Below are 11,230 nucleotides of genomic sequence, written 5' to 3'. Positions count from 1 at the left end.
TACGGGTTCACCATAGCCCGTGCTACTTGCCCCGCTCCTGTGCCAGGTAAGTAACGGGCTCACCATAGCCCGTGTTACTTGCCCCGCTCCTGTGCCAGGTAAGTTACGGGTTCACCATAGCCCGTGCTACTTGCCCCGCTCCTGTGCCAGGTAAGTAACGGGCTCACCATAGCCCGTGCTACTTGGAACCTGTTCCGAGTAGCTGAATCTATAACAACAACAACAACATTTCCTTACTAACCAATCAAGTTTACTTTCGTCTTGAACATAGTCCAGAACAAAGTGAACTCAGCATACATACACGGTGAGGTCGGGGTATACCTCTATATATCGGATTAACATTCATGTGCAGCGATACTGAACACATTCCGTAATCGTCGACGCACCGGTTAACCCGTCCACTAAACTGGTATACTGAATTGGCCGAACCTAACCTGATCAAGGACCCACGGATAGAAAACGGGACATCACGTCCATTTTGGGGGCCGCTATGATATTTAATGCACGAGTTTTGGGGGCCTTAGGAGATTTATACGTCAAAATGTAATGTACTATTCAAGAGGACGGGTTGGATTTTACATTTAGGAGAGTTCCCCCTATTGCGTCAGTTCATGGCGCAATAGGTCCTCTAGAGCCGTCACAACGTCGCTAAAATGATGTACTAAATTGCCCGAATCTTCCCTGACCGATGGACCCACTAACAGAAAACGTAACAGCCCAACAATTTAGCGATCCGCTATGGTTTATAGTACATTATATTTTGACGTTGGGGATTTTTAATGTCAAAATACGTTGCATTATACGAGAGGAAAGGGTTGTATGATGAAAGTTGTAGTCAAACCTGTCCTGCTTAGTACCCAGCGAGGTGGCGAGGACTCGTGTCATCTGTCTGGTGGGTTTCCCGCTCCGGCGTCGATGGTAAAAAGTCAGGTAGTATTTCCCCCAGAGCGATGGGGTTTATATAGATCACGGTCGTGATCGGGGCCTCACAGAGTGCGCACGCACGTCCGACAACTTGGAAGCTCCCAGCTTGGCCTTAGCGCTCCTAGCCTGGCTCCCAGCGCTTCTAGCCTGGCTCCCAGCGATCCTAGCCTGCCCCTAGCGCTTCTAGCCTGGCTCCCAGCGTTCCTAGCCTGGCCTCAGCGCTTCTAGCCTGACTCCCAGCGATCCTAGCCTGCCCCTAGCGCTTTTAGCCTGGCCCCAGCGTTCCTAGCCTGGCCCCAACGCTCCCAGCCTGGTTCCAGCGTTCCTAGCCTGGCCCCAGCGCTTCTAGCCTGGCCCCAACGCTCCTAGCCTGGCACCCAGCGCTCCTAGCCTGGCCCCAGGGCTCCTAGCCTGGCCCCAGCGCTTCTAGCCTGGCCCCAACGCTCCCAGCCTGGCTCCAGCGTACACGCAAAGTCATGTGAGATTAAGCAGCAGTGTTTTAACAATTTCTCGAGCAGATCAGCTAAACTGAGAATTGAGTGAAAACATTCTGATAGAGAGTTCTAATATCATAAACATCTAGAAACATTAAAAGCTGTGTATACCAGATCCGGTTTGTGAACATTTATGTACTCGTCTAATTGTGGTGCGGAGGATGGACTTTAGCTCTTTGGTCACGCCTCCCAGCCTTCAGTGGTCTTGGATACAGGTTTCCAAGCTTTTCGAGTTCTGGCACACCTACATTTCAACCAGTGTATGGAATCTGTTTCAACCCCATAACTTTTTAGAATATTCGATTCAGTAATATATAAGTTTCCTTTTGTGTCCTCTAGTTCGAGTACCAATTTTTCCTATCAAATTTCCCCCTGAGAATTTTGTATGCAATAATCATGTCTCCCGTCAAGGACACTTCCTTCCGTCTGTCCTTGTAACTCATAACTCTCAGCTCTTGGACAAAGTCTGGTGGCACGCATCTAGAGTACAAGAACCACGATGACGTTGCATATGGCTTAACCATAAACTTTAAAACGGTGCATGACTTCCGCAGTTACCATAGGCTTTAGGAGAGTATGTCCCCCATCGTTACTAGACGCTAAAATATATGTCCAAATATATTATAAGGCAGTGTATACCACCATCTGACAACGAAGAAGACATTTCACTGCTCAGGCTCGATGTTAATCCAGCGAGTTCTTTCTAGTACATTAGAGTCCGAGTGCTGAAAATGTGGAACAAAAAAGAGACGTGGACTGATCTTTACTCTTGCAGATGTCTGTGATGAATTATCAACATCTCGCCCTCGTCTTGACCCTGGGTGTCCTCCTGAGCACGGAGGTGGCTGGACACTATGGCTTCTACGGTCACCAAGGCCAGTACCGACCATTCGGTCACTTTGGAGGAGGAGGAGGCAGATTCCAAGGAGGTCGTGGCTTTCCTGGGAATACCTTCGGAGGCGGAAGAATCCCAGGTGGTGGTGGTGGTGGTACCACAGTTAACAGTGAGTTTCTCTAAACAATGAAACAAGCAACAACAATATTTTTTTTTTTTAAATGTCAAAATACGTAAAGGCATAATGTCCTTAAGACCAATGAATGCAGTAAACACTACACTGATTGTTATTACACTACCTTCAGTCGCTTCACTAGCAAGGGGAAAAGTAACTAGCTTTACTTGTGTGGTATCAATGTGGATCTTCCTTCCCCCAGGGCCCGTAGGAGGGACCTGTCCCCCAGTACGACCTTCCTGCACAGCCTCCAGGTCCCAGCCGGCTACGTGTACGTCGGACAGACAGTGTTCAGGGGGCTTCAAGTGCTGCTTCGACGCCTGTGTCCAGACCGAAGTGTGCAAGGCCCCCGTCTAGCGGTCCACCGGGAGCCATCACCGGGAGCCATCACCGGGAGCCATCACCGGGAGCCATCACCGGGAGCCACCACCGGCAGGTCGTACCAAGAGCGCTGTTCTCTCGTCCTAAACAACTTGTCTCCCGTAATGATCACAGAATATCTCTTAACTCTTCATCAGTAAAATATCAGTATTATAAACCATTTAAAAACATATGTGAAAGTTCCGTTATTTGAATATGGTTAAATAGCATTCTGTTATCTGAACATATCAACATAAGCTAGAATTTAGAATCGTTGCAATCTGCAATATACATCCAATAAGCAATATAATAAATGATTACTACGAAATTTGTACCAGAGGAGGAGCTGTTGTATTTTGTTCATGTACATCGATGACCTTGGTATTATAAATAAACATTTTTGCTTGTATTACTTCTCAATAGCATATTATCCTCATAATGAAACCGTTCACGTATATGTCCAGGCCTCTTTCTGTTGGGGCTTGTTTAAATTAAAGAGAAAAGTCAAGGTGAAAATTCACTAAATTTTCATGTTGACTTCCATACAACCTGATACTCGGAGACCATTTAGACTCCCAGGACTATAACGTACCCGGGTATTGACCTACACAAGACTGCTCTCAGCAGTGCCCTATTCTCGGTAGCTCTCTATCACCAACGATAACAGGAAAAGCAGAGTCAAAGGTCAGTGCTTACATCACACTTGAATTTCATGAATGAAATTATTTGACAATCTTTCCTGGTGATACGTTATCAACTTCAGTGATAACAGGGGAGGGATAGACGCACGTGTATGGATGTGTGTGTGTGTGTGTGTGTGTGTGTGTGTGTGTGTGTGTGTGTGTGTGGAGGTTAGTGAACGAGATGGAGGGAGGTGACAGAGGGAGAGATAAGAACGTTTGCACTCACGAAGACAGATAACAACAGACACTTCTTATCAAGTTCTTTCTCTGCAGTTTGTGACCTTATGGGAATGTAATTATCAAAGGAAAACGTTGTCATTATGACTATAGAGGGCTTGGAGGGTACTTGAGAACAGGGAGCTAGGATATGAGGACAAGGAGCTGGGATATGAGGACAAGGAGCTGGGATATGAGGACAAGGAGCTAGGATATGAGGACAAGGAGCTAGGATATGAGGACAAGGAGCTGGGATATGAGGACAAGCAGCAAGTGCGCGTGTGTGCGTGCACGCGCGTGTATACACATTTCATAATGTCGAACCAAACTGACCACACATAAGATTCTAAAAGGTTGAATGTGTGTGGCTCAGGAACAAAGCTGCAAAATGGCATATGGTGCAGGCGCACCACAGGTAAGCTGAAAATAGTTATGGTGTGACAAGAATTGTGGAAGAACCACATACAATTACAGAGACAGTTTTTCACGTCGCAAAACGCGGCTTCTCCCAGCTCACCATCATAATAGTTCATGACTACTGGCATAGTGCCAGGGTTACAGTTCAAAATAAAATATGGGGAGGTTAATGTAAACATATTCAGTGGACAAATATTTATTAAATGTATATACAAATAAATAAATTATACATAAATAAGTTAATGTTTCACGAGATTTCAATTTGATTAAGGAGCGGGGGTCAGGCCAGGTCCATGTCGATGTCCTGCATCTTCTTGACCCAAGCACCAGCTGGTCTTCAAGCTGCTGTATTATGTTGTATTACCGTCATCACAAGACGCTGATTGTTGACGAGTCAACCTCAGTGTTGTCGAACAGCAAGACGCAGGTGTAGTCTCCGGCGTACGAACTCAAGAAGCGGTAGAAGACGAGGTAGGAGTGAGGAACATGGGTGCCAGAGCCCAGGGAATACACAAAGTTGTTATTGTCGGACCATCTGGCCACCGTGTCACCTGTGGAGGTCCGCCACTGGACCTGGTACTGGTGCAGGTTGCTCGTGGTCGACACCTCCGCCCTGCAGAACACGAAGGCGTTCTCCATGTAGCCAATATCGACGGAGGTGCCGTTAACAATGACAGCTTGACGCGACGACTGGTGGTGGTGGAGGGTGAGCGAGGCTGAGAGGGAGGCCAGGGAGACGACCACTACGGCAGTCACCAACGTCGCCTGCATCATGGTGCTCTGATGTCTTGACATTTTTCACAGTTGAGAAATGTGTATATAGAACTTTCTCCGTAAGTCTGATGCTCTCAAGTTTTGTGGCAGAGCTGCCGTACTCAGTACAGTGTGAGGATTGCTTATGAGTTCTGCCAGCAGCATTGCCCATATTTATAGCTGCAATTTATAACATGTATTTCTCACAAAATGGACAAACGTTTTCGCGACGAAATAATGATGTAGTCATGAAGTACTCTTAATGAATACGTGTCCATACGTCGTGCCAGGAGTCGTTAACATACTCGTACCATGTTCGCTCAACTAGACATGCGATAATCATCCCGCTATCTTGTTCGCGCGAGTTGAGTCACTTTACGGAGCAGATAACCCGGGTGCTGCTGCAGTTTGGGAACTCACAAGAGTAGCGTCACACACATACAGATCAAACATTTCTTGTCCAGAATATTACTAAACATAAGTAACACGTGTCTTCCATTTTCGTTCTGTGCTATTTCTAATATGAAATTTTTTCTTGACATTAATGGATACCGTTATAGACTGCAATATTAAAACTGTTTTGACACATTTAAGTTTCACAGAAGTTTTCACAGACACACAGTTGAACTGTAAGAGTTAGGTTCAAAATACAAGTCACATACACTAAGAGAAACACTGTGAAGGATCATGTAAGTTTGGTTAGGTGTTGGGCTTAACACCTATCAAACTCTTATAGAGTTATTAAGGGCAACATAATAGCTGGCCGAGTCTGCCGGCAGGTACACTTTACTCCTGAATCTAGTCCAGGACTTAACTAATCTCGGAAATCTATACACACAGATACGTAAGATTCACCTCTTAATGTATACACGCTTAATGCACTGAACTAATCAGTGATGGATGTGATATTTACTGATGCACTCATACTAAAGGCACCATACCCGACACCTATTCAATTATTCATTCTTCAGTATTTCGAAAACGTATCTAATAAATGTACTCAGCAAATTTGTAATGTAAAACCAGGAAAAATTATCCATTAATATTTATGCTAAAAGTTTTTTGTTCCGTTCTGCTGTAAAAAATATATGAAAGTAATAATTATGAACGTATTTCGACAGTTAATATACGAAAGATCCGTCTTTTTCATTCAGAACTCTACCTCGAGTCCTCTCTTCCTCTTCCGATCCTCATACATGTACATTTGTCTACGTTACATTTCAGTAGCAAGGGAGATACACATCAAGAGGTGCATCCCTCTTCTTGGTGTACAGAATATACGCAGAGTTTTGTCTTGGACTATGTCCAGGGTTGAAGTATTCTTGCTGGTTGGACAGCGATTGTGGCGGCCTTAATAACCCTCGATGGGTTGATAGGTGTTAAGGCGGACACCAAACCAGAAGCAAAGATTTAGACCAACTCTGAAGAGATTTTCTCGTTGATTCTGCAGTGTATCAAGATCCTCCTATATTCTCATTTTTATCTAAAAGTTATGTATCATTCGCACACACTGATGTGAACAAACTTTATTCCTCTACGAAGTTGGTCTTTATATCAGGAATAGGATAGGACCTGATATGGACCCCTTGTGGTACTGATTACCTATCTTCACGCTATCATTCCCTTCTCACTATGACACCTTGCCTCCTACCTATGAAGTACTCTCTCATCCAATTGAGGACTTATCGCGATATACCAAACTGATTCTGCAGTCTGTAAAGTTTTTTCTTCTGGGGAACAGTGTCGAAAGTTTTGCGATGCTCAAGTATGCAGTCTTCACAACCCTCTCTCTGTTGTTTGAGTTCGTCATCTTGTCATCAAGAAGGATTTAACAAAGTAATCATAGAAAAAGCCAAGCCGGGAAGACTATGTAAACAAAGAAGATTTAATCCCACACTAAAGTAATCTTGATGTTAGGAGACAAAATTCAACTGAATTGTGTTTCCTTCGAACAATACTTTCTAGCCTCTTAAAAGTTGATATAAGTCAGTTATACGTGTCTATATTTTATGGGCTTTTTCCTTGATCTTTTCTTATACATCAGTCGTTTTCCAAATTTCTGGTAGTGTCCCACTTTCTTGCGAGATGAAAACAATAGCAAGATTTCGACACAAATATGCAGCTACCTCTTTTGCTGTAAATGGTAAGACCAAGGCTGTGGCTTTACTCTTATTTAGCTCCTCTAGTTGTTTCCTTACTTCTGGTGTAACGTCTAATTAGATCAGCCTTTCTTCTGGTATTGTCTGTTTGGTAAAACTTCTTAGATCGATGGACAGATCTACTTCTACCCTGACAACTACCCGAGTGTTATATTCGTTGTAACATTCGTTGTAACTTCGTTCTAACGCAGTTGTAACTGCGATTTTATACAATTATTAAATAAAATCCTTAGGTATGTTTGCATTTATACGGGTTCCCTTATCATAAGTCTCTGGACAGGTTCATGTTAAGAACTATGTGTTACTAAGTGGTCCGTCATATATAGAGTATGAAAGCTACAAGACATCATTTACAAACTTAGGGAAGATTATGAGGTTACCTACAAGAACTACAGGGACGGATCAAGTAATTGTAGAGTTCAAATATACTTTAAACTGGCACGTCTAAAGGGCCTAATGACTGGTTATTCAATAACATTTAGCCCAATAATACACAATAGTCTCAGTGATGCAGGAGTAAAACACTCGGCCGCTTCACGAGCGCTTTGGCCTGGGTTCGTATCCTGGCCGGGGGAGGATTGACTGGGCGCCTATCCTTAACTGTCGCCTCTGTTCACCCAGCAGTGAATGGGTACCTGGTTATTAAACGATTTGGCTAGTCGTATTCCGGGGAAAATAAGGATTAAGGACCTGCCCGAAACGCTATGCGTGCTAGTGGCTTTACAAGAATGTAACAGCTCTTGTATATATAAATAAAATACCTAAAAGGAAAATGACCTAGTTATTTTGTACATCGTGTACTCAGACTGAGTGGTATGAGTATGTCGATATCTGCCACAGGGAATGGTAGTACCACTAGGTGTTGGTGGTTAGTATATTACCAGATCTGGAGGACATTAACTTCTTAAGAGTTCTATGGTGCAGAGGTAAGCGCAGTTGAGTCCCAACCAAAAGGTCCCGGGTTCAAGTCCCGAAGTTGTACAAAAGAGGTGGGGTAAAGTTTCCTTTCGTTTGATGCTTCTGTTCACTTAGCAGTAAATAGGTACTGTTCATAGGAGTTAGTCAACAATTGTGGGTTGCATCGAGGTAAAGTTCAGGAGGCTGACCTAAGTGACCTCGTTAAACCTAACTGTATTCTCATGTCCCCGACTCTTGGAAACCGTATGTGTTGGATATCAAATAAATCATAATATTTTGTAGGAGTTATTTAAAGCTTTTGAGCGATTTCTCAATAAGACCGAACTGTTTGGAGCATCCTGGGGTTTGACAAGAGATAGGGGGTGCCCAGGTCTAGTTCAGTTATATCTTTGTCACATGTTCATTCACCTCTTTGTCTGTCATGTTCGAGATGATATCAACACGAGTGATTATGACGAGTCTCGTGGCTGTATCTTGTAACACGACCGAGAACAATTTAATTTTTTTGCTTATATTACAGAGGGTTACAGAGCAGAGTATCACAGGGAGGTTACTAAAAAACTTGTTTAGTGAAAAAATATTTATTAAATATTTAAATACAAATAAATAGAGGAATATTCATAAATTAATGTTGAGCGAGATCAACTAGATCAAGAAGCCGTCGATGTCCTGCATCTTCTTGACCCAAGCACCAGCTGGTCTTCAAGCTGCTGTATTATGTTGTGTTGCCGTCATCACAAGACGCTGATTGTTGACGAGTCAACCTCAGTGTTGTCGAACAGCAAGACGCAGGTGTAGTCTCCGGCGTACGAACTCAAGAAGCGGTTGAACACGAGGTAGGAGTGAGGAACATGGGTGCCAGAGCCCAGGGAATACACAAAGTTGTTATTGTCGGACCATCTGGCCACCGTGTCACCTGTGGAGGTCCGCCACTGGACCTGGTACTGGTGCAGGTTGCTCGTGGTCGACACCTCCGCCCTGCAGAACACGAAGGCGTTCTCCATGTAGCCAATGTCGACGGAGGTGCCGTTGACAATGACAGCTTGACGCGACGACTGGTGGTGGTGGAGGGTGAGCGAGGCTGAGAGGGAGGCCAGGGAGACGACCACTACGGCAGTCACCAACGTCGCCTGCATCATGGTGCTCTGATGTCTTGACATTTTTCGCAGTTGAGAAATGTGTATAAAGAATTTACTTGGTAGCTTTAATGTTAAAAGTATCTTCGTAAAGGTAAGCTAATGTGCTCGACAGCTTGTGGATTGCTAATGAATGCTGCCAGCAGCAGGGCCCATTTATATAGCCCCAAAATGAAGAAACGTTTTCATGCTGCGGTAATCATAAATACACGAACTACCCTCGTTACGTGTGTGTCCGTACAGCTTCATCCTCCCGGGAGTTGTCGACACACAGGTATCATGTTCGTAAAGTTGGACATGCGATAATCATCTACTTACCTTGCTCGCGTGTCTTACGTCACATTACTGAATCAGCGGCCTCTAGTGTACTGTGAACCCCTTGCTCATCCTGTTAGCGGTAGTGTAGTGTACTGTGAACCCCATGCTCATCCTGTTAGCGGTAGTGTAGTGTACTGTGAACCCCATGTTCATCCTGTTAGCGGTAGTGTAGTGTACTGTGAACCCCATGCTCATCCTGTTAGCGGTAGTGTAGTGTACTGTGAACCCCATGTTCATCCTGTTAGCGGTAGTGTAGTGTACTGTGAACCCCATGCTCATCCTGTTAGCGGTAGTGTAGTGTACTGTGAACCCCATGTTCATCCTGTTAGCGGTAGTGTAGTGTACTGTGAACCCCATGTTCATCCTGTTAGCGGTAGTGTAGTGTACTGTGAACCCCATGCTCATCCTGTTAGCGGTAGTGTAGTGTTCTGTGCACCTCATGCTCATCCTGTTAGCGGTAGTGTAGTGTACTGTGAACCCCATGTTCATCCTGTTAGCGGTAGTGTAGTGTACTGTGAACCCCATGTTCATCCTGTTAGCGGTAGTGTAGTGTACTGTGAACCCCATGCTCATCCTGTTAGCGGTAGTGTAGTGTACTGTGAACCCCATGCTCATCCTGTTAGCGGTAGTGTAGTGTACTGTGCACGCCATGCTCATCCTGTTAGCGGTAGTGTAGTGTACTGTGCACGCCATGCTCATCCTGTTAGCGGTAGTGTAGTGTTCTGTGCACCTCATGCTCATCCTGTTAGCGGTAGTGTAGTGTTCTGTGCACCCCATGTTCATCCTGTTAGCGGTAGTGTAGTGTTCTGTGCACCTCATGCTCATCCTGTTAGCGGTAGTGTAGTGTTCTGTGCACCCCATGCTCATCATGTTAGCGGTAGTGTAGTGTTCTGTGCACCCCATGCTCATCATGTTAGCGGTAGTGTAGTGTTCTGTGCACCCCATGCTCATCATGTTAGCGGTAGTGTAGTGTTCTGTGCACCCCATGCTCATCCTGTTAGCGATCGTGTAGTGTTCTGTGCACCCTATGTTCATCCTGTTAGCGATAAGGTACTGTGCACCCCATGCTCATCACGTTAGCGGGATGAGCCACCCTGTTAGTTATTTTAGTAACCTTGCCATTCAACACAAGTTTGTCAGACCCGATGACTTTCCCTTTCTAAATCCATGATACCCTATTGTCACATTGTTGGTCCTCTCCAGATGCCTCACTGTTCTTAGCCTGATTACGTTCTCCACCACTTTACACGGGAGATCATTATCAGTGTCATTACCAGTGACAATGATCTGTAATTTAGTGTCGTCTGTCAATCCATCATTTTTAATATTAGGACTAAGTTTGTCCTTTTCCAAAAATTCTGAGAGATTTCGTCATAAGTGTTTACAGCTTCCTTCAGCAGTCATGGGTTAAGGAGGGCAGGTAGAAGACAAGATAGACAGCTCTTGAGTCAAGTTATTAAAGTTCGTAGACTTTGAAGTTAATAATATTATACTTTTCAAACTGGACACTACTCAATGCGTTCATCAAAATTAAGATATTATAACCATGAATATTTGTGATAAGAAAATCTAATCGACGTTGAAAAAAATATATATAATTAGCTGCCTTACATAAAAAAAAAAAATATTGCTGCACTCAATCAGGTTTCAATAAATGTAATGTAAAATGTGTCACTTTTTCGATTATAAGAATAATATTATATTAATATAATTATTATAAAGGCACTTTCCATGTTAATATGTGAGGCGTCAAGCACCACACTATTGATAAAGTGACTGTCTACATTCACAGAACTCTCAAGATGACCCGACCTGCCCAGAGCGATAATATTGTTATCAGCG

This window comes from Procambarus clarkii, chromosome 24 (genome assembly GCF_040958095.1).
Source record: "Procambarus clarkii isolate CNS0578487 chromosome 24, FALCON_Pclarkii_2.0, whole genome shotgun sequence".
NCBI classification, from domain to species: Eukaryota; Metazoa; Arthropoda; class Malacostraca; order Decapoda; family Cambaridae; genus Procambarus; species Procambarus clarkii.
This window is presented reverse-complemented; position numbering follows the sequence as displayed.